The 22272-nt window shown below is 41.1% G+C and overlaps 2 protein-coding genes across 5 annotated transcripts in view; both read left to right on the forward strand.

Annotated features, from left to right (window-relative positions):
• Nucleotides 1-22272, forward strand: part of FAM110B (family with sequence similarity 110 member B) — a 180867-nt gene that overhangs the window by 78135 nt on the left and 80460 nt on the right. For 2 of the 4 annotated variants that reach the window (XM_030553135.1, XM_030553136.1), the window contains exon 1: nucleotides 9962-10042. The exons of the other annotated variants lie outside the window; for them this stretch is intronic. The gene's annotated coding sequence lies outside the window, so the exon portion shown is untranslated. Of the gene's footprint in view, nucleotides 1-9961; nucleotides 10043-22272 lie in introns of those variants that run through there. 4 annotated transcript variants of the gene reach the window in all.
• The window catches only part of UBXN2B (UBX domain protein 2B), a 305419-nt gene continuing 293104 nt past the window's right edge, over nucleotides 9958-22272 (forward strand). Inside the window, exon 1 of the mRNA XM_030553142.1 lies at nucleotides 9958-10042. The gene's annotated coding sequence lies outside the window, so the exon portion shown is untranslated. The remainder of the gene's footprint in view (nucleotides 10043-22272) is intronic.

Here is a 22272-nt window from a genome sequence, read left to right on the forward strand (position 1 = left end):
TCTCCCTTGGGTCCTCCATGAAGTTACAGAGATTATTTTTGCAGAGAAAAAGATAGCAGAGCTGGCACCAGGGATATCCTATCCTTGCAGTGGAAAAAGTCTCTCTACTGTACATTTTGTTCTAGACTCTCACAGAGAATTGACTGAGAATGCACAATGGTTACCTGTATCAGAGGGTAGCCGTGTTAGTCTGGATCTGTAAAAGTAGCAAAGAATCCTGTGGCACCTTATAGACTAACAGACGTTTTGGAGCATGAGCTTTCGTGGGTGAATACCCACTTCCTCAGATGCATGTAATGGAAATATCCAGGGGCAGGTATATATATGTGTGCTAGCAAGCAAGCTAGAGATAACGAGGTCAGTTCAATCAGGGAGGATGAGGCCCTGTTCTAGCAGTTGAGGTGTGAAAACCAAGAGAGGAGAAACTGGTTCTGTAATTGGCAAGCCATTCACAGTCTTTGTTCAATCCTGAGCTGATGGTGTCAAATTTGCAGATGAACTGAAGCTCAGCAGTTTCTCTTTGAAGTCTGGTCCTGAAGTTTTTTTGCTGCAGGATGGCCACCTTAAGGTCTGCTATAGTGTGGCCAGGGAGGTTGAAGTGCTCTCCTACAGGTTTTTGTATATTGCCATTCCTAATGTCTGATTTGTGTCCATTTATCCTTTTCCGTAGAGACTGTCCAGTTTGGCCGATGTACATAGCAGAGGGGCATTGCTGGCATATGATAGCGTATATTACATTGGTGGATGTGCAGGTGAATGAACCAGTGATGGTGTGGCTGATCTGGTTAGGTCCTGTGATGGTGTCGCTGGTGTAGATATGTGGGCAGAGTTGGCATCGAGGTTTGTTGCATGGATTGGTTCCTGAGCTAGAGTTATTATGGTGTGGTGTGCAGTTACTGGTGAGAATATGTTTCAGGTTGGCAGGTTGTCTGTGGTTACCTGAATGGCTTCTCGCTAGCTTAGAAAGCCAGAGATGGAAACAGCAACTGGAGAAACACTTGTACTTCCTTAAAGATCAAAGATGGTTCCTAGGGACAGTCTGGCATCCGAACTCTTGGGCTTTGTCTCTGTGTGGCTTCCCATTCAAATATCCTATTACTTGTACATTATTCTGATATCGTGGTATCAGTCTTATGACATCTGTGGTCCAAGACAAATAGAATAATATGGAAAGAATTATGGTACAGAAGTGCAGAGAGAGAGAGTAGTAAACTTGTACTTACCACATGTACTGATTATCTTATATCATTTAGTTCAACAAAATTCACAGGCCATCTCCTCTTCCTGTTTTATCTTGCCATTAAGCCATTACACTTAGTTTGTGACACCCTATTTATTTTCATGGCAAGTGACTGATATCATTAATAGAATTACTACCATGTCAGTCTTTGTTATTGTTTGAAAGTTATATTAATGAGGGCTATTGGCCCATTAGAGAGATTCAGTATAAGCTGTATGTAAAGGGATAGCAACCACAAGGGAGTGAAAAGGATTTGTTCACTTTGGCTTTCATTATGAAAGGTAGCATATAATGAAAGTGACTCAGAAAATGTTGACTTCCCTTAACAAAACTTTCCTTTTTTTTATTTTGGAAGTCGGAATACAAGGTAATTTTTAGTTTAAAGTATTAGATCACATTTCTCTTGGCAAGGTTGCAATTATACCATTGCAGGTAGGTCTTCCAAACACAGACAGTAATTTAAATTTCACTGTCTGGACAGACAGTACAAGTTGTCTTTTCACAAAGTCCTCAGTCACGCTCACACAAGAGCCCTTTAAGTTCAGGATTAAAACTTTTTCTAAATAATATCAAAAAGGTTCTATAATAGGAACAGATGTTTCAAAGTGACTGATTAGTATTTTTAAAAAAACACAGGGATCTTTTGGGGGATTCAGAGGTCAGCAGGAGATATGGTATGTGTTCAAGGTATGTGCTTGTTAGATGCCTTCCATACTTTATATAACGCAATCGAGCAAAGTGAGAATTGTTATTTGCTTCTATTACTCTGGTGAATCATTGAGTTACACTAGTTATCTAAAATATTGGACATCTCTACTTGCATTTGCCACTGTGCTGCTTCCTTGTCCCTCGCTCTCTTTCCATTCCATCTCAGGTAGTAGCAACACGCAGTTATGTTAATGTAATAAAACCAGAGGAGTTCTTCTTGGTACCGTGGCAGGCCATTCTAATGGGTTTTCTTTCTTTTGGTGATCAGTTCCTAGGGAATCTGGACTTGAAATCTTCTAACTCCTTTCATGATGTCTTTCACCAAACACTACTGAACCCCCCAACACAGTGGTAAGTAGGCTGAATAAATACGTTCTGAATTGAAGGTGACTTGGCCGTTTGAAAGAACTAGGTATAAGGGCACCAGTTAGGTTCAAATACTTGAAATAATCTTTCTCTTTGCTGCTGCCTCAAACCAATCTCAGAAACATCCTTCTTCCCACTCCTGTTCACTTTAGCTGCCATCCCAGTGCTCTCCCTTACATCAGCTGTTCACCAGCTCATGTAGTTTGTTGTATTTGCTATCCAGTGGTTACTAAGGGAGGATAATCAGGAATTTGAGTTCAGAAAGGGTCCATCGTGTATTTAAGAAATGTGCATTGTGGGAGTGTAAATGTAATGCCAAGGGAAAATTGAATGGGAGCATAAAATGGAAACTAATCATGTAGGTGCCTGTTCTAGCTTATTGATAAGATAAGACAATTCCAAACCATGGCCTTGATTACCTTTTGTGTCTCATTGAGGAGCTACGCTATACTACAGACTGTAATGGTAATCACAGGTTGAGATGTCTGCCTTTTTAACTCATTGGTGAATTGAGCCACAGACTGTGTAAGCATTCAGACAAGAAATCAATACTATTTTTCCATCTGGTTGCCTTGAAGACTACGTAAATTAAATCTACTTATCCGTAAAAAGTACGTTCACACTGCTAGAAATATAGTTAGTAAGTACAAGTTGCCATTTGCACTCTTGTGGGAAAGAGACCTGCCTGGATAATTATTTTTAAAGCAGTTATGGTTAAGATCCCGAGAGATCTAAAACAGTAGTGTACAAATATACATCCAGCAGCAACATTGTGAAGGCAGATCCCAGAAAGTTTTAAAGCCTTACCCCCAGCAAAATTCCAGAACTTCTGTGGTGGGCCAGGAGATTCTGCCACTTGCAAGTCCTGCTTTTTGTTCATAGGCTCCTCAGACCCTAAATATCTTTTGTCATTTGTTAGAGCTGTGCAGGCTGCACCAGTTCCTCCCTTTAAAAAAATGAAAAAAGAGAACATGCCTCTCTAAATGTGATAATGTTCCATCTCTACCACCTCCCTCTGCCCCCTATTTCTCTTTTCCTACCTTGTCTTGAACTATCTCAGTGACTTGGGATTGATGGCCCTTTTTTTGAGAGAATCAATGAGCAAGTTTCATCAAGCACCAAGTTAGGCTTCAGCTGCAACCAAGACTAAAAGGGCCACCATAAAACAGGACAAGATACTATAGAAAGCCAAGGCTCAGATCCAGAAAAGGACGTAGGCTGCTTTAGGTGCCTAACTCCAACATTTGGGTACCGCTGGCATCCTCAAAACCCCAGCTCAGCTTCTGCCTAACCCTGCAGGTTCTCAGGTCCCTCAGTACCTACATTTCTGCCATTAAATTGCCCAGTCCTGACAGCTGATGTCTATCCCATGCCTACCCCCACGTGGGATCCTCAAACTAGGCATACCTCTGCTTTTTAAGTGTTGGGGCCCGATCCATTAAGTGTTTTCAGAGCATACCTAAAGCGACGCAAAATGGCCAGGGCAAAGGCCACCCTTATAATCGCTAGCCTAGTAGTTAGGATATGTGAGACAGCCTGGTGGAATTCTCCCCTCTCCTGGATGTGCAGAAGAGATTTGAAGTTGCATATCCCATCTCTTAGGAGAATTTCCTAATTGCTAATGGGCTATGGGGTATTCTGGGGCAGTTGTTTCTTAGTCTGTCCTGTTGAAACTGTTTCACTGTGTCTAAATAATTAAATATGCATTGGGCCAGAGAGAGTGAGAATAACTCTTATTGTGTAGTGGTTAAGGCACTCTCCAAAGAGGGGGAGTTGAGAGGTGCACCAACGTTTCTTGCAAGAAATAGCTCTCCAGTAGAGAGTTCATGGTTGTGAATCCAAAGTGGCAATAGACACTTCCATCCAGCCTGGACGTAGGCACCTCAGTACCTGAGGGGGAAGGGTTTAGGCCACACACTTCTCCTCAGCATCTGCTGTTGACTATTCTCTATGTGGATTTAGCCCTCAGTGGGGGTTGCAATGGCATAATGCCCATCTCCTCACCCACCAATTCCTCAACTTTGTTAGTTTTGGGGGTGAGGGAAGAAGGCAGAGAGAGGAAGGAAAAGTCCAGGCATAGCCCCCAATAAATTTCCCCAAATATTTGGTGGAGATGAAAGACAAATTTTGATCTTAGAGAGACAAGATGGCTACAACTATACTGCATACAGATTTTTATCTTATTTATTCAAACTCAGATATGAAGCAAAGATCTAATTATTTAAATTATATATTGGTAACTGTTTAAAAGATAGGAAACAAAGAGTAGGTATAAATGGTCAGTTTTCAGAATGGAGAGAAGTAAATCGTGGTGTCCCCCAGAGGTCTGTACTGAGACCAGTCCTATTCAACATATTCATAAATGATCTGGAAAAAGGGGTAAACAGTGAGGTGGGAAAATGTGCAAATGATACAAAACTACTCAAGATAGTTAAGTCCCAGGCAGACTGTGAAGAGCTGCAAAGCTACAAGAGTTACAAAGGGCTCTCTCAAAACTGGGTGACTGGGCAACAAAATGGCAGATTAAATTCAGTGTTGATAAATGTAAAGTAATGTACAGTGGAAAACATAATCCCAACTATATATATAAAATGATGGAGTCTAAATTAGCTGTTACCACTCAAGAAAGAGATCTTGGTTCCATTGTGGATAGTTCTCTGAAAATATCCATTTAATATGCAGTGGCAGTCAAAAAAGTGAACAGAATGTTGGGAATTAATAAGACAGAAAATATCATATTGCCTCTATTTAAATCCATGGTATGCCCACATCTTGAATACTACGTGCAGCTGTGGTTGCCCCATCTCAAAAAAGATATATTGGAATTGGAAGAGGTTCAGAAAAGGGCAACGAAAATGATTAAGGGTATGGAATGGTTTCTGTATGAGAAGAGATTAATAAAACTGGGACTTTTCATCTTGGAAAAGAGATGACTAAGGGAGATATGATTCAAGTCTATAAAATCATGACTGGTGTGGAGAGAGTAAATAAGAAAGTGTTATTTACTCCTTCTCATAACACAAGAACTCTAGGAGTCACCAAATGAAATTAATAGGCAGCAGGTTTGAAAGAAACAAAAGCAAGTATTTCTTCACACAGCACGCAGTCAGCTTGTGGAACTCTTTGACAGAGGATGTTGTGAAGGCCAAGACTATAACAGGGTTCAAAAAAGAACTAGATAAGTCATGGAGGTTAGATCCATCGATGGCTATTAGCCAGGATGGGCAGGGATGGTGTCTCTAGCCTCTGTTTGGCAGAAGCTAGGAATGGGCGACAGGATGGATCACTGAATGATTACCTGTTCTGTTTATTCCCTCTGGGGCACCTGGCATTGGCCACTGTCCGAAGACAGGATACTGGGCTAGATGGACCTTTGGTCTGACGCAGTATGGCTGTTCTTATGTTCTTATCTATTAAATTATACCTGGAGAAAACAGGGACGCTTCTCAGTACTGGTTGGCTCTCCATCTTCAGTTTCAAATAAGAGGGTTTTTTTGTTTTGTTTTTTTTTAAGTCACCTATTTTGTATCTTGTCTGCTTATTACTTGTCCTGCTAGATCAATACATTCAGATGCTAAATCATGAACAGAAGCCATTGCTTCCTGAAGTATTGTACTAATTTACCATGTTGGAAAGTGATGCTTCAGACCACCAAAGAGGGAAATGGGTCTTGCATTCATTTAAACACCAACATTTCAGTATAAAAAGGAGGGTCTTGGGGGATGGCAGTTAAGTTGATAAAGTAGCTTATGTCAACCTGACTGTGTAAGCGTATATGCTACAGTGTTCCTTCTGTTGCTGTAGCTTGCCCCCTGACCTAGTAAATCCACACTGACAAGAGGTGTAAAGCTTAGGTCAACATAGTTCAGGTGACACAGTGTCAGTATAGACATCCTATTACTTGTATCTCCTGTTGGCTGTCAGGGTGTCTGCAATTGACAAGAATGCCAGTTTCACTGCTGCTAGGATCCCTATTTTGAAATTGAGAGGGCGGGGGCAAGGGTGTTTCAGCTGTGAGGCCCAGCAGTGCTGACAGCTGGAGCATTGCTGCCTAATGCTGAGAGCCTAGGCTGTGGGCTCCCTGCAGAGCTCCCAGGCAGAGACAGCAGAGCCCAGGGTCTCTGCTCTCCACACTGCTCCTCTTAAATTGGTGCAAGCCCTCCTGATGAAGAGACACACCACCCACAAAAGGAAGGTAGTGTGGACATGAAAAACCGCAGTAATTACTGGAGTGGTTGTAAGTCAACCTAACAAAGGTTTACTTAATTGTGTAGTGTAGACATGACCTTAGTGGGTTACAGATTGTTTAAATGAGGCATGAAACCAGTGTGTCTGCTGAATCCATGATTTTGAATGTCTAGCAAAGTTATGAATTTAAGCTCTCAGCCTCCTCTTTTGAAGATATTGTGCAGGGTTCCCTTGAGGACAAGGACCACAAGGTCAGTTATGGAGTGATCATTTTGTGACAAGTATCAGAGGGGTAGCCATGTTAGTCTGGATCTGTAAAAGCAGCAAAGAGTCCTGTGGCACCTTATAGTCTAACAGACGTTTTGGAGCATGAGCTTTCGTGGGTGAATACCCACTTCGTCGGATGCAAATGACAAGTGTTCACCCACAAGTGATAGGATGTTTTTGTCTTTTATCATTTTGTACGTGGAAAAAAACCTCCACATTCTGCATACCCCTACTTGTCACTGTGGCGCCCATGTGGGGTATTATCAAACAATTACAAATCATATTTGATGGGGACTACATCCTGAAATAAATCTTTCCTGAACCCCATCTTCTGGCCTTCAAACAACCCCCCAACTTCACCAAGCTCATCATCAGAATCAAGCTCTCTACACAGCAGGAGACACCAATTCCAAACAACACCAGAACCTGCCATAACAGATGCAAAACCTGCAGATATATCTCCACTAGTGTGATGATCATTGCCCTCCCAACACACCTTTCGCTGTCCATGGGTTCTACACATGCTCATCACAACATGTGGTGCACTTCATACAGAACATCAAATGCCCCAACCATTATGTGAATGAAACCAGACTATCACTGTGCTCTCAAATGAACTCACACAGAAAAATTATCAAAAAAAAAAAAACACCGTATCACCCAGGGGCAAACACTTTTCACAAAACGATCACTTCATATCTGACCTCTGGGTCCCCCTCCTCAAGGAAACCATGTGCAATACCTTCAAAAGAACAAGCCTGGGAGCTTAAATTCATAACGTTGAGAGACATTAAAAATCATGGACTCAATAGACACCCTAGTTTTATGTCTTATTACAGCAATCTGTAACTTGCTAACCCTCCTTTGTCCTATGACTATAGAGGTGATAATTGAAAACTTCATCTTGATGTGATGTTAGACAAATTTGAGAGACTGATTTCCAAAGGTATTGAACACCTGTATCTCCAGTCAGCTTCTGTTGGAATAGTGGATCCTCAGCTATTCTCAAAATCTGGTTCCCTACCTCTTTATAACCCCCTTTCTCATCTTTAATGTATAATCTACCTGCCTTAGAACAGAGTTGTGAAATTTCCTAATTTCTACTGTGCTTTGTTTACAGTACCTTAGACACAAAAGTAATAGGGATATTTTTATCTGAGAGGAAGAATTTTTTAAATTAACATTTTAAGTACTAAGTTGAGGATATGCATACTTGTTTTTATACCTGATATTTATTCAAGTCATTTTTGTTTCTAGGACATGGTATTGGTTTCCCTTTTTGTTACGACATATTAAATGTTGCTGAACAAATGTTGAATGAAAGAATGGAATGTTACGCTGCCTGCGTTCAGTTTTAATTCCTAGCCAGATACAGCTTTGAACATATTGTTTCTTTTAGAAATGGAGTCTAATACTTGTACAACATAGCAGGTTTTTATCAACTGTTTTCACTAACAGAGTGAAAAAAGCTATTTTTTAGTTATTTGTATGTTGTCCATAAATTTGGACTTCTGATACTATATGAAAGTTAGCAACTTTTATGAAGTAACAAATTCAGTTTTTGCTACCCAGATAAGAATGATATAACAGAAACATATGTAAACCTTTAATACCATACAGTAGGAGAGTGATTAATACTGTGTGGTGTTAATAATAAGAAAGTGAAGAGTTAAGGAGAAAAGTGCTGCTATTGGCACATAGCAGCTCACTTTGAGTAATGTTGCAGTGAGTTTTAAGTCTGTGTGAGAGGAGTTTATTTATGTATTGTACATATGAATAGATGGGCCTAGGGGAACATTTTTAAACTTGATTGCCTAAGTTTACATACCTATTCTCTCTATTTGGCTATCTATATAAAAGTGCCTTTATCTTTAGTGCTGGACACCTAAAGAATCCACTTTATTCCATGGGAGATGTGGATACTCAGCTCCTCTGAAGATCAAGCCATTTTAGTTAAATGCCTAACTATAGATTTAGATGCTTAATTTGGACATCCAAGTTTGAAAACTCTGACCACTGTAGACTTCTAATTACATAAAAGAATCATATGGGCTCTTAAAACTTCAGAAAACTACTTTCTTGTTGTGCTGGTCACAGAAATTACCTGACATACACTGTCAAGAGTAGTAAATGTCAGTTAGCCACACCTTTTTCTCGTTATTGTACATCTGATAAGTATGGAACCTGAAATAATGAATTACAGAACTTTTCAGCAATTTTAAAACTCAGTTACGTACATGATAGTCTCTGTATGTTCTGTTTCAGAATCGATAACATTAGTTATTTTATGGTGCTAGGCATACATTTATAACATGCATCTAAGATTTAGTGGATTAAATTCATCATACATGTGTGGAATATATTCATGATGAATATTTTCCAGATTGATTAGCAGTTTGTACAGTAGCAGCAATTTGCATGGCATTCCACTGTAGCCTGACAGAAGATTGATTACAGTTAGGTTTCCAAATGCACAAAGTTCCCCAGTTCGGTAAGGTATATAAGCACATGTGTAATTTAAAGCACATGAGTAATTCCCTTGACATGGTAGGATTACTCATGTACTGAATCACATATGCTTAAGTACCTGGCAGAATTGGGGTCTAAATTGTTATGCTAAACATTGTAAATAAAGCAGGCTGAGTTGTGTAATTTTGCAATATACTGGTAATCACACATACAGAATCAGAAATACAGAATAAACTGCTACATTGTAATAAATGTTTTCCTGCAATATATATAACTAATGGACTACAAGTCTGATTTTGAAAGTGCAGTACTAAATATTGCTCATTTTTTTCAGAGTTCAGAAAGAAACAAGGTTTTAAAGCAGTTCATTGTGTAAGGTGGACTTTTAACTTTAAGCATTTACATTTTCTTAAAAAATCCAGATTTGATTATTGTGGTTAAATGGTTTAATATGTTGAAATTTAGTTTTGCTCATGTGCTATACTTCAGTAGCACTGTGCTAGCAAACAGCTATAATTAGATTAGCAGCCTGTTAAACAGTGGTGACAGTATCTGAGCCTCAGAGAGCATGTGCTGGATTCTGCATGTGCCTTTCTCTGATTGGCTGCAGACATTGCTGCTTGCCAGTTTGATAGGTTTCCACAGTAATCTTTATGCTGCATTACAGACATAGATACAGAGGTACTGTGTCCATGCAACGGTGGAGGTGCTCAGCTTGTAGCTTTAAAAGAAAGCACACAGATGAAAGGCATTGGTCTTTGTTATAAAACATCAGTACTTAAGGACTGCTAGCTGCAAGCAGAGGTCAGTGAAGGAGTTTCAATTCATGATAATTACTTTCAGGTCTTTATCTTTCCCATAAAACACAGTCATGCATGAAATGAATACTGTTAATCATGTCATCTATTTAATATGGTCTTGCTTCCATTAATATGTGTACTCCCGTGGGATAGCCATCAGATTACAAAACGTCATTACAAAGTGGATTTAGCAGGGAAATAGAATGTATTTTTACAGGAAAATTTGCGTTCATGTGAAACCTTGAGCCCGTGCATGTGAGCAATTTTATTAGTTCCCTTTTGTTATGGTAATAGCAATATTGCGTTTATTTGGGTCTCGTTGCAGAACAATTGAATTAGAGTCATGTGGGACTTTCTTTATATGGAGATGAAAGTATTCTAAATAATGAACAGTTAAAAGGATAATTCTGAGAGATGTACTTTAATTATATCAGGCTGATAACTATCCTCGTGTTTTTTGCGAAGAGGTTGAGGAATGTGGAGTAATATGCTATTGTTTTTTCATCAAAGATGCTTGTAGCTTTAGTATTTGAGTGGATTCTTTGTTTTGTTTATTGAATTCCCTATTAGGCGGCTGGGGGGGACCACAAACTGGTATATTGCAGCATATTCTTAGCTGCACACACAAATATTGTTCCCAAAGGCCAGTTTTTATCCCAAAGCCTTGTTTGTTGTAGGAATTGCCTTTATCAATGGAATGAAACAATGTGTATAAGACAATCTTTTCTTCTATGATTCTCAGGCTTCCAGAATGTTTTCCATAATTTGAGCACCATTTTATTTAATCTCTTTTAGATTTGTGACCTACATATTAATTAATATGAACTTTTTCTTATAAAAACAATGCCAATATAGAAGATATGTTTCCCAGTTAAAACTATATTTGGATAAAAAGAAAACAAGCACTAAGCAATATAGTCATACTTCTTATGAAGGTAGTTGACTACCTTAGCTGACTGTTAAAACTTAAAATTAATGATATTGTCTGTGTCAGTCTGTGGAGCCAACATAAACTTGTGTGTTAAGTCACCATTCATCCAGCTGGCTTTCTGCCACCATGCGTCTGAGGTAAAAGTAGATTGCCTCAGCTAATATCAGAAAGATATAAGGAACTGTCGCTACTTTAATGTCGCTTTCTACTCCTTCCCGTCATCTCCCAATGAAGTATTGTGCTCGTGCTGTGCAAAATGTTGCAAAATAGTGTTGTAAACTTCTAAAATATTGAATTAAAATGGTGTAACTTTCTAAGTAAAGGCCCATAAAATTCCATCTTGGTCACTCGCTTGCTTAACTTTCTGTGTAAGTGGGTATGCATACAATGTATATGAGTGTTTCATAATGTGGGGTACTTCAAAAGCAAAGATATTTTGTCTGAATTAACTCAAAAATATTTGAACTACTATAAATTTCAAATGCATACTTAGGTTCCGATTTTAGGACAGGACAAACATTACCAACAAAAATGGTTATGAAATTATTATTGCTACCACAAAGGAAGCTCAGTTGCTGTCTGCTTGTATTGTCTGCATTTGTCTGTGCTTTATTGCCATAAGGTGGTTTTACTGGTGCAGACTTTGAAAATAACCTTCCTGCATAGCAACAGTTAGGTCTGGACAGTGATGAACGGGGAGAATGTGCAGGCACAATGTTCTTAGTGTATGGCAGTTTTTTCCAATATCCTCAGAATTGCCATCTAACTGTACTTAGATGGTCTGTAAATTAATGCATCTCATGTGCATGCTTTAAAGAAGAGATTTCCTGATATAATAATCTAGAATAATTTTTGACATGAGCCTCTCAAGCCGTGTCTGATGGAGATGCTGGTAGTGGTTAAGGGAAGTTGGTAAGTAGAAATCCCCAACTGAATAATGTATTTAACAAAGCTGGACTATTTTCATTCAAAATGAAGACAACATAATGTTACTTAAAGTGAAAATTAAGTATATGCAGTGAACTAATACTGTATATCTGTAAAATGATAATGACTTCTTACCTGAAAACGTTTCTTATGCTTATCTCAGATAGGTAACTTGGTTCATATTTTAAAAGTGAGCATATTTTTTCTCGGTAATGTGTAAAACGTTAAAAGAAAATGTATACTGGAATTGCACATTATAGTTATTTATATGATGTTGTTTCACCAATAGTTATTTAGACATATATGTCTCTCCGTCTGTTAGGTGTGACTGATTTTTTTTCTGGTGCAGCTAATACAGAAAAGCATGAAACTTGCATTGATTGTAATTTGCAGTAATATTGTTTTATTATCATGAAGAAATACATTGCTTTTTTAGAGGTGAAAGCTTTATTTTCAGTATGGAATATGTTTTCCATGTGGGCAGGGGCAGCAAACAAATTCAGTTTAAGCAGTAATTCACACAGATAGAATTTTAGAGTTTATTCATTTCAGCTAAAACAAACTTTTAAAAAAACTTTTAAAATAGAATTTTACTACATTAAATCTAGCATGTGTTTCAGCTGGTTGTCAACAAATAGTAATCTGCAGGGGATTTACTTAAAATTAAAAAGTATTTAAAACTATTCAACGTTAGGAAATATATGCATTACACATGATAATTGTATTGTGACCTATCTTAAGATAGCTATTTTACCTCTGAAATGTGGCTTTGTAGCATGCCTCAGTTTTCATCAAGTCTTATATAAACTTCCCTATTAAATCGCACTTTCTTGTGATATGAAAAATGAAAAACTCCTTATGCCCAGGAACAAAGTAAGAATACAGAAGTGTGATATCCAGCATAGGGTTTCAGCAATTAGAACATGTCAAATATTCAATTGCCTAAGAATCATTTATTGTGTATTGTATTTAAAGTAGATTTTTGTACAATTGAATGTGGTTTTATCATCTTTGCTGTTATAGCGAGTATTCCATTGTAATCCAGTGGTATCACAAAAGGGCTTTGCATACCAGTATTTTCAGGATCGGTAATGATTGCTGACTTTTGTGTGTGTGTGTGCATATTATTGATTGGGTTTACAAAAATTATATTCAGACTGCATTTGAGTATATACCAGGGGTGGGCAATAATTTTTGCAGGGAGGTCACTCCACGAATTTTGGTAAGTTGTCATGGGCCTCACATTTCTACTATATTAATGGAGGGGGTGCAGGATCTGGGAGGGAGTTTGGTGCAGGAGGGGGCTCTGGGCAGGGGCAGGAGATTGGGGTGCAGGTGTGGGGTCTAGGAGGGAGTTTGGGTGCAAGAGGGAGCTCCGGGCTGGTGCAGAGTGTTGAGGTGCAGAGAGTGGGTGAGTAGTGTGGGCTCTGGGAGGATGTTTGGTGCAGGAGGGGGCTCCGGGCTGGGATAGAGGGTTGGGGTGCGGGAAGGCGTGCAGGTCTGAGAGTGAGTTTGGGTGCAGGAGGGGGTTCTGATGTGGGACAGGGGTTGGTGTGGGAGGGGGTGCAAAGTGCAGGCTGTGGCTGGGAGGAACTTACCACAGGCAGCTCCTGGCTGGCGGCGCAGCAGCGCTCAGGCAGGCTGCCTGCATGCCGTGGCCCCATGACGCTCTCAGAAGTGGCTATGGCTGGCTGCTGCTGGCAAGTCTCTGTGCGCCCCTTGGGAGTTGGGGCGGGCAGCAGGCCTCCGTGTGCTGACCACGCCCGCAAGTACCGCCCCTACCACTCCCAATGGGATCTGTGAGACTGGTGCTGTGGGCAGAGGCAGTGCGCATAGCTGCCCCCCCACTGCCCGCCGCCAGGGGCACACAGAGACGTGCCAGCAGCAGCCGGTTGCTTCCAGGAGTGGTGTGGGGCCACAGCAGGCAGGCAGCCTACCTGAGCACTCCGCTGCACTGCAGGACTTTTAGCAGCCCGGAGATTGCAAGAGGGCAGCCAAAGAGCCTGGCGGGCCAGACAGAAATGTTAGACAGGACGAATCCAGCCCATAGGCTGTATTTTGCCCACCCCTGGTATATACAGTAGTCTGACTGCCAGTAACAAATAGTGTTACACTAGCTTAGATTTATTAAGGTATTATGTCTTTCTACTGTTAAATATTTAAGTGAATTTCGCTGTACTTAAAACCATGTCAAATCTAAAGAGGAAAGATTATTCTTAAGGTTAATGCATTTTTGTAGTCTTCTAGCAATAAGAGAGATGATATGAAAACTGTCATTGGGATTTAAGGTATTACTCAAGTGTTTGTCTGTGGGATTTGCACTTGGGTGCCTTGTGATTTGTAAAGATAAGCAAGAGCAAACAAGAATGCCAGAATATAAATTTCTAGAATTGTCCTAAAACAAGTAAAGTTGGATTTTGTGTCCTGAAGCATATTGTCACAGTTCAGGGCAGGTGTATCTGTATCTCCACTCCGTGATCCATGGCTGGCACCCACTTCTAGGCTTCCCTGCTCCTCAGCCATCCAGGGCCGGATTAACCTTTTGTGGGCCCGATGCCAAACATGGGCCCCTGTGGGGAAAATGAGGCATGATGTGGGTAGGCGGGGGATTTTAAGTACCTGGAGCGAGGGGCTGGCCCAAGGCAATGGGGTACGGTGTGGTAGGGGCAGCCACAGTCCACCCAGCGCAGCATGATGGCACTGTTTACAAACCAGCAGCCACAGATACACACTGGCCTGCTCAGCCCTGCGCTGCCAGCATGCCCCTTGGGAGCAGGCCTGCACCCCGCCCTAGCACACCCCCCCACTCCATCCCAAGGCCCCCAGACCTCCTGCTCAGTGACCCCTGCATAGACCCCTATGCCCAGTGCTCTCCACCCAGAGATCCCCCACAACTGCACAGCACCCTGAACACCACCACCCACGGTGCCCCCAGCCACAGAGCCCTGTGCCCAGCACCCCAACAGACTCTCCATTGCCCAGCTCCCCAACACACACAGACCTCTATCTTCCACTCCCCAGCATCCTCCATCACAGACCCTCCACTGCCCAGTGCCACAAAACACTGAAACCTCCCCCACTGTCCAGCGCCGCCCCCAAGCCCTCCGGAAACCCACTCCCCCATACCCTGCCTCCTGGTCACATTCACTGGCCCTGCTGGAAGGTGACTGTGTCTCCTGGGCTGAGCTGGCTGCGTGGCCAGGAGCCAGTCCTGGATGAGGATACTCCAGCCTCTCGGGAGCTGTGAGTCAGCCAGACTAAAGCAGGAGTGAGGCCTGCCTGGGCCAGCCGAGCCCAACACAACGGAGCCCTGATTATAATTGGGGGCTCTGGGCACTACGGCAATACAACCAATTTAAGATAGTGGTAACGCTACCAAACTGTTCCTAAATCTGCTGGGTGTGTGCCATAGGGGATGCAGGGAGGAAGACGGTTCCTATTCCCCTCACTGCCCTACTGTGCAGGGACGAAGCACAGTCACTCGTTCTCAAGGGGTGCAAGAACTCTAAATCTAGCCCCCACAGCATTTGAAAGGGGTTGAAATAAAGATAGAGTCCTGCTAGCTCTGCACTTCTCATCTCCCCCCATGCCAGCAAAACTGGCCCTGTGTGGAGGGCGCGCACACAGCAATCTCAGCAGCTATGTGCTCTAAGACGTGCTGTGTACTTATCTGAGGCATAGTGCCTCAACCTACTCCTACTTGGGATTGGAAACCATCCCCTACCAGAGGTCTCTAGCTTCTAGCTGCAATTTAGCCCTTAGCCTAACAACTTGTAATCAGACACTTAAACAGAAATATACATAGATTTGGGGGTTCAGACGTTTCTGATATACAAAACAAGTTTGTGTTTTATGGGAAAAGGTCAACTGTGCCCTTTTCTTTCCATTAGGGCAATTATAAATCATTCCTTATCTGCCAGCTGTGAGAGAAATCATTTTCTGGTAGCAGAGACCATAACTGACAGCTGAGTAAGATGTCTTTAGAAACCCTTTTTGTGGCTAACCCCTGCAATGTGTGGGACATGTCTTGTAACAGTAATGTTAATTAACTGGAGATGGGCATGAATTTGAATTTGAGTTTGAATGAGTTTGAATCAGTATATGAATGTTTCAGAAGTTCATGAGTATATAGGTCAAAGCCCCTATCTATAATTAACCCTTTGAAGACCTGGGTATTTGCCCATTTTTGTCGGTGTGGGAGGAGTAGCGATATTACAGCAATGCGTGGAGGCCCCAGTGTTCTACGTACTGTACAGCCACATCATGAGAGACAGTACCTGTCCAAAAGAATGTACATTCTAAATGGACAACACAGGTAAGAAATGGATTTTACTTGCACCACTGAGTATAAGCTGTTAGGGGCTGGGACCATCTCCTTTGTTCTGTGTTTGAATATTACATAGCACAATGGAGCCCTGGCCTTTAGGCACTACCGTAATAAAAATAATGACAATGACTGAACCCTTGCAAATTTAAAGGAATAAGTAGTTGTGTACTGCTTCTTCTTTGTAATTGTAACAACTTTCTATAAATAGTTTATTAAAAATGAAAGTTGCTTTAAGAATCTCAGGCTTTTCTGTTATCTTCTTTACCTACCTGGCCCTTTTTCATGTTTTTTTCTCTTTTTACTGTAATCATCATGGAACATGTTTCTTTAAGAAAGTCTTTCCTGCAGAAGTGAGGCTCACAGTACAAACACTCCTTTCTATTTCTAAACACTTACCACCCCCACTCCCCGCAAAAACCAAAAACCTTACACCCAACAGAGTTTTTACCACCAAAAGTGCCAGACATACCATAAAATCCACTGGGAATTTTGCAGTTAATGATTTTGATGTGGGAGGTAGTTTACTAGAGTAATGGGCAGCAGTATAAAACTCCAAGACAGTATCTTATCCTTCACTGTTTTCACTGTCTATTGTTTCCTCTTTTCTTTCTCTTTGGCTCCTACATCATATGTTCAAGCTTTGCCTTTATATTTTTCTGGCTGCCCCACTTTTCCTCTTTTTATGTCTTTTTCTCTTTTCAGTCTATCCCTGTTTCTCCAACCTGAATCCATCCATCTATCCCACTCGTACACACCTTCACATCCTTCTGCCCCTCTGTACAGACCATTTGAAAAAAAATGCACCTGGCACATAATAGCCAGGGGCCTATATTAGGGCTACGTCCAGACTACCTGCCGTATCGGCAGGTTAAAATCGATTGCTCAGGGATCGATATATCGCGTCTCATCTAGACGCAATATATCGATCGCCGAGCGCGCTTATATCGATTCCAGAACTCCATCAACCCCAACGGAGTTGCGGAATCGACAGGGAGAGCCGCGAACATCGATCCCGCGCGGTGAGGACGGGTGAGTAATCCGATCTTAGATATTCAACTTCAGCTACGTTATTCACGTAGCTGAAGTTGCGTCTCTAAGATCTATTTACCCCCGTAGTATGGACCAGCCCTAAGATGAGAAGATCGCCTATCCAAGAGAATGCCCAAATAAAGAAGGCCTGATTAGCAGAGAGGCCGGTGCTTTTGCCAGGAGTCCCTGGGATCGTGGAGAGGGCTTGGGAAGAAAGATAAGGAGTTCAATTTGAGCCATGTTAAGTTTAAGCTGGTGTGAAACTTCCAGGAGTGAGAGAGACAGGCAGAGATGAGGTTGAAGGAAGAGTGGAGGCAAGTCAGAAGTGGAGATGCAAATTTGTTTTACGAACGTGCATCTCAGAACACGTTATAAGACCACAAAGCCACAATTCATCTGTTGACACCTGACAGCTGATCATTATGTTCTCTTTACTATAAGTACAGCAACATGCTACTGGTAAAGTTAGAACAAATAGTATTGTTTACTGCTGGAAATCTTTTGAGCAGTTCATAATTAAAACAGAAATTGGAAGCTTGAAATTCCACATCTGTTCTCATATGATATTTCAAGAATATCTCCACACCTGTCTCTGTAGTTATATTGTGCTCTTCACCGAGTAGCAGAGGCCTCTCACAGGATGATTCTCATTACCTACAATAATAGTTATTAATTACATTAATAGATCCAGAAACCTTCTGTGACATGCGTTTCTACATGGAATTTAGATTTTATTTTAAAATCCATCACAGCACCATATTTTGTATGTTTTGAATGTGTAAAATGCATGTATAGTGCAGCGTTTATTACTCTATTCTGCCTTGTTCACAAGTTCTGATGATGTCACTGCTGCTTAGACAAGAATTATTTTGAGAAGATAGTATTTGCAAAAGAATGGGAAGTGTGTTTAAAAGATGAAAGAAAGCATTTTCTCTCTTATGAGTCCTTGCTTAGGCTCCATGCTTAAAAAATCAACTTCTGACATATTCACTAAGAAGTTTTGGACTTCATTTTTATATTGATTTTTCAAAATTAAATTGTCAATTGGCCAGTCTTTTTTGTTTCTTTTTTACATTGGCAGGTTAGATATTTTACATTTGGTTAGATCAGGGCCAGCTCTAGGCCCCAGCATGCTGCGGGGGGTGCTCTGCCGGTTCCCAGGAGGGAGGCAGGCGGCTCCGGTGGACCTCCCGCAGGCGTCCCTGCGGAGGTTCCGCTGGTCCCGCGGCTCCAGTAGAGCATCCGCAGGCAAGCCTGCAGGAGGTCCACCGGAGCCGCGGGACCGGCGAGCGGCTGAGCGCCCCCCCGCGGCTTGCCTCCGTGCTTGGGGCGGCGAAATGGCTAGAGCCCACCCTGGGTTAGATTACTGTTGTCTTTTGAAAATATCTTTTAAGGTGATCTTTAGGTATGGTGAAGATATTTCCAGCTTGTTAAATACCCCACTTAAAGAGAGTTCAGAAACACCTTTATATTTGTATTTAATTGTTGGTTTTTTTTGTTTTTCTGAAAGAGAATAAGTTTCCAAAATAATTCCTTGCTACTCCACCTCCATCTCTCTGATTTACAATGCAAACTCTCTTTGACTTCCAATTCCCATTTGGAGTGATATCCCAGAGTCCATCTGATGTTGCACCAATAGTTGGCTGTCTATTTGTGGTAAGAAGAGTCTCATTGTCTCCAATATGCCATAATTTTAAAGTGTAATGCTTAAAATTCATGCACTGTTCATGATTAATATAATGTTAAAAATATAGAATATTGGGTTAAAAGTGGGAATTGACCATAATGCAGGCTTCCAGCTTCCTGCACTGTTTGTTCAACTGTAGGTTTGATATCACTAGCAGAGTGCATACTGGGGAATAACCCAGAGTAGGAGCTGGCAGTTATCAGAATCCTGCATTCCTGACACCTGAATTATGATAAAAGTGACAAAATGAGCAGAAAATGCTCCTTTCGGTGTATACATCTTTTTATGTTAAAGTCAAATTTTATTTGTAAAGTTAATTTTTTTGGAAAATATTGGGAATCTCTTTTTAGGCCCCAAGCATAACTTTAAACACAGGCATAATGTTTTCAGATTTAAGATAGAGTACTATGTGTACAAAGAAAATACAGTAAGATTAAAATTTTATCAAGAAAGATATTTTGAGGAGCGATTTGAAAGAGGAGAAAAGGTGGTGGCTTCACAACATGCGAGGGTGGCATGGGAGACAGCATGAAGGCTGAGGCTGATGTGGGAAGCAGACAAGTGGGTAATCATAGCTGATTATTGACAGTGAAGGTGGGGGTCACCACTGTAATTAAGAACTAGATTTGATATATAGAACAGGCATAAATGTCTGAAGATAGGAAGTCAACTCAAGAATTTCTCCCTGAGGGATGTGTTTTGTTTTTATTATTATCATTTATTTGTAACATTTCTATGCCGACAAACTCCCCAGCATAAACAGTTATAGTGGCATAAAAGTGCTTTTGCCAGTGTAACTTAGCATGATTTCTTTACTTAGAGTAAATACAGGCTATTTTTATGTAGTCATTCTTCAGGGTAGAAAAACGTTTAAATTCTAAAGAAATTAGTAGCTTAGCCTCTGAACTCACCAGGGAAAGTTTCCTACTCTGCTCTATTGAGTGAGCAAGCAGATTTTCAAGCCTTTTGTATCACAAAGCTGAGGATTGTGTATCCTAATTATGTATTCTGTGCAAAGATATTCCTTTAATCTTTCCAAAAAAATTAATTTTTACTTTTATGTTCTATTGCTTTCACACATTATATCAGTTTTGAAAGACTGTTATCTCCTGTGCATAGGTTGGAAGCTCTGTTTGCATATGTCTAATTTTACTGGGCTGTGATTTTGTGTATGGAGGTGTGCTCTGTATATCTCAAAAAAGGGAAAAGCAGATTTGTTAAGAATATTGCTCGATGAGACCTACTGGACATTCTGTACCCAGATGGACTTACACTTCTTTTTAAGGTCTTTAAAAAGCTTTCTTTTTAACTACTGTCTGAAATGTCCTAATATTTCTGATCAGTAAAGGTCACCTTCTTAATAGTGGTTACACTAGCTAGAGGAGTAGGCCAACTGAGAGTCTTATATCTCAAGGAGCATTTCATGGTGTTCTTTTCAGACAAAGAAGCTCTTATACCAGCTCCAGAATTTCTCCCTGAAGTAAACTCCACCATCCACTCTAATCAGAAAGCATCTCTGCCTTCTTTTCACCTTAAACCATTTCATCCCTTTAAATAAAAACAAACAGCAACAAAAGCACTGCAGTCATATTTCATACACTTGAGCAGTCGTCATCAAATACTACTTTAGTAGGCTATAAACTCCCTAGAAGAGGTTTTTTTGATCATGTGGAAGAACATACACACACACACACGGCCCAAAGGTTCAGTGGTTTCAGATGGGTCACATTTCTGTTAGAACTGATGTACATGTCTAAACATATGCCTCCTTTGGACATTGGAACCCTTTCAATCAGATATTTACCAGCCCTTGGACAGAGAAAAATAGTCTCATAATAAAATGAACAGGGCAGTGACTTTGATTCATGAAACAAAACAAAGTAGATATTTCATCTTTCACAGATACAGTCTTAGTTCAGTGTCCTATAGGTTACAGTTCCCCATTTAAAGAAAAACACAAAACTCTTCAGATACTTATGATTTTCACCCAGCCCTCTTGTTTGTTTTATTTCCAACTGGACTAGATACATATCTGTACTGGTTGGATTCATCTGTCAGAATAGAATAGTTTTATTTTTTACCTATAAATTGAGTCTCTTGTAATCTATATTAACTAGTCTGTAGGACCATCCCTCATTCTTTTAATTACCTGCTTTGTAATTCCTTGTTATATGAATGCTTGTGTAACCCTTCTTCGATAACACATGTGTAAGGCCAAATGAGAAAATTTAAACTAAGGTATATTTGATCACTCCAAATACCAGTTTGTGATGTGAATTCAAGAAACTCCTTTGTTTGGTCCCTTTTTTTAATGACAGTGTAATAATAATTTATCTCACAAAAGGAATATCCGTAATAATGCTGTTAAGAGTTAAAAAGAATTGGAGTTATATGTCTACTGGGAAAGCTTTGCTGCATACGTCGGTTACGTAAAGGCATGTAACAGCACCAGAAACTTTAGCTAAATTGCCTTCATGTACTGCGATGGACAAGTCTAACCCAATAGTATCTCTAGATGGGTGGATGTATATGCTGTGAGATAAATTAGCAGTAAATGAATAAATTATCATATTTCACTGAAGAAAGAGAAAGAAATGAGGTGAATAGAAAAGAGACAAGGGAAAACAGAATCAAGGAATGATTAAAGTTTGTTGTTGTATAACACCTTTGGTACTTGTGATGGGGTGCACTCACTCCATACTAGTACTGCAAGGGTTAACTCGGTTCTCTGGGCCGAGGAGGCCACACCCCGTCAGCCCTGCTGGACATACTCCGGCTGGAGACTAAATGTAAAAGGGAGCAGCTTGGCTCATTTAGGGCTGATAGCTGAAGAGGAATGATGCACACTGCAAACTCCAGCCCGAGTGAGCTGCTGAAGCCACAGATGGCAGAAGCCGGAGGTGCTGAGACCCAGGCAAACACCCAAGCTCCTGCAGACTCCCAAGGAGTGACAGAGCTGCTGAGAGTTGCACAGGCCAAAGAGCCTGCAGACTCTAGGGGTGCCAGGACCACTATACAAGGGACAGGGTAGGAAGTAGCTCAGGGCGGACTAGGCATTATACCTAGTGGTGTGAGTGTGTTTCGGGTGGATTCCCCGCTGACACAGTGGCAAGCATACTTGCCACTGTCAGGGCCCTGAGCTGGGACCTTGTGGAGCAGAGAGGGCCCAGTTCCCCCTTCCAGGCCACCACACCCCTCTTCTCTTCCCACTCTGTCCCCCTGTTGGTGGCCCACTACCCTGACCAGCTGCCAAGCCAAACAGCCCTACTTAAGAGGGCCATTATACTGACTGGCCACTAGACCAAGCAGCCCTGCTGAACAGGACAGCTCTAT

Source organism: Gopherus evgoodei, chromosome 2 (genome assembly GCF_007399415.2).
Source record: "Gopherus evgoodei ecotype Sinaloan lineage chromosome 2, rGopEvg1_v1.p, whole genome shotgun sequence".
Classification (NCBI taxonomy): Eukaryota; Metazoa; Chordata; order Testudines; family Testudinidae; genus Gopherus; species Gopherus evgoodei.